A 2140-nucleotide genomic window follows, 5' to 3' on the forward strand; every position below is an offset into this window, starting at 1 on the left:
TACATCCTCACTTTACAACCTTTGCTATTATGGATAACCACTTTATTATTACACTTCCCCTAAACCCACCTCTATTGTTGTAAGTAAAACATTGTCGATACAACTTTCATTTCCGTAGATATAATATTTTCTGAGTGTTATTATGTATGAATGAACATTATTTGTGAAAGGGGAAAAGAAAAAACCGTCATAATCAAGGAAATTATACACCAACGGTTTCTAGGAAGTAGGAAGCATTCTAATAACATTCAAGCACCGTGGCTTTGAAGGCACATCTGTAGAAATCATTAATAAAACAAAGGAAATTTAAGCCCTATGATATAGTCGCCGAATGGCGCCAAATGATTGTTTAAATAATGACAGAATATCTTTTATGTTCTGAATATGTGTATGAGTCAAGAACGCATTACCAAGAAGATATGCATACAAATTTAATGTGTATGAGTCCAGAATGCATTGCCAAGAAGATATGCATACCAATTTAAGGCATGTGATTAATGTTGTAATTCATTTACCCTTTTTTGATAAGGAAAAGTCACATTATACATTGCAGCAAAAGACCCATATTCCAACGACGACTATTTCTAGCCCTATGCCCACAACCTGTCTTCGGAAATGCCCATACTGACAACCTATCGTCGGCAAAGCCCATACCGATGACATGTTGATGGTACAAATTATGTCTTCGATAGAAATGGAAAATGTCGTCGGGAAAGATCCCCCTTATTTGGACGACAAGTCGTCGGCAAATGTTCATCGGAAGTGATTTTCGAGAATATATATATATATATATATATATATATATATATATATATATATATATATATATATATATATATATATAACTTGTTGTCGGTATACAAACAATCTATACCGATGACAGTGGCGAATCTAAAACCAAAAACTACATGGTTCCTTATGTAAATAAAACTATAATAAGTTGTTTTTTTAGCAAAAATAGGTAGGTCTTTTAGAAAAAGAATATAATATATATATATATATATATATATATATATATATATATATATATATATATATATTTCTTGTATTAAAAAAAAAAAAGGCAGGTCCTAAAACCTACATTCTACATGCTTAGATAAGCCCTTGACCGATGACTTTTCGTCATAACACATTCACCTATTCCGACGACATATCGTAGGAAAAAGTGGCTAACCGCAATTTCCATTTGAGCTATAGAGATGACTTAGTGGGCGAATAGCAATCGGCCTAAATGCATGGTTGTCGTCGGTAGAATCTTTTTTTCACAAATTTTGTTATATATTACAAACGTATTTTTTTAAAAAACAAATCCAGGCAATATATATGCAACATAATGTCAATCACCGAATAAACATAATAGTTCAATTTCAAGATCTACTACATATATACCAAAAAAAAAAAAACCTTTAACACACATTGTTCAAAATAACATAAAAGATCAATCACTACAATCTTTAACTGTCTCCTCGGTCGTTGGTTGCTACGATCTTATTTTGTGGGAACATTGTGGGATTGAATTGAAAATGTGGCATTGGTGGTGGTTGAAAGTGAGGAATTATGATTGTTTATGAGTTATTATACGTTTGTTGCATTTGTTACATTAGTCGGCTTAATACAACAGTTTGACTATTATCCGTTTTTTTTTTTAATTTGCGATTTGGAAGATATGGAAGGAGTTTGATTTGGAATTAAATGATTTTTGGTTCTTGGTGTCCTTCCAGCTCCGTGAATATGTCCGCTTCTCCCACCTGGGCATAAGTAAACAATGAGACTCATTTACAAGTCTGCCCTCCCCGACATTTTCTTCCATTTTCCTATACTGAGTAAGACAATGAGACTCATTTACAAGTCTGCCCTCCCCAACCTCTTCTTCCATTTTCCTTTACTCCGCTTGAATTTTTTTGTAAAATAAAGAAAAAAATACACAATCATTAATTAAAACAATATAACGAAATTTAAACACTAAAATAATAATAATGTACCATAAAAAAATTAATAATAATAATAATAATAATAATAAGAGTAAACTACACGAATGGTCCCTATGGTTTAGGGTAATTTGTATGATTGGTCCCTAACTTATTTCTTGAACTCGGAAGGTCCCTGTTGTTTGTTTTTATTACGCGTTTGGAGGTGTGTT

The sequence above is a fragment of the Lactuca saligna genome, chromosome 4, assembly GCF_052625555.1.
Source record: "Lactuca saligna cultivar CGN05327 chromosome 4, ASM5262555v1, whole genome shotgun sequence".
NCBI lineage: Eukaryota > Viridiplantae > Streptophyta > Magnoliopsida > Asterales > Asteraceae > Lactuca > Lactuca saligna.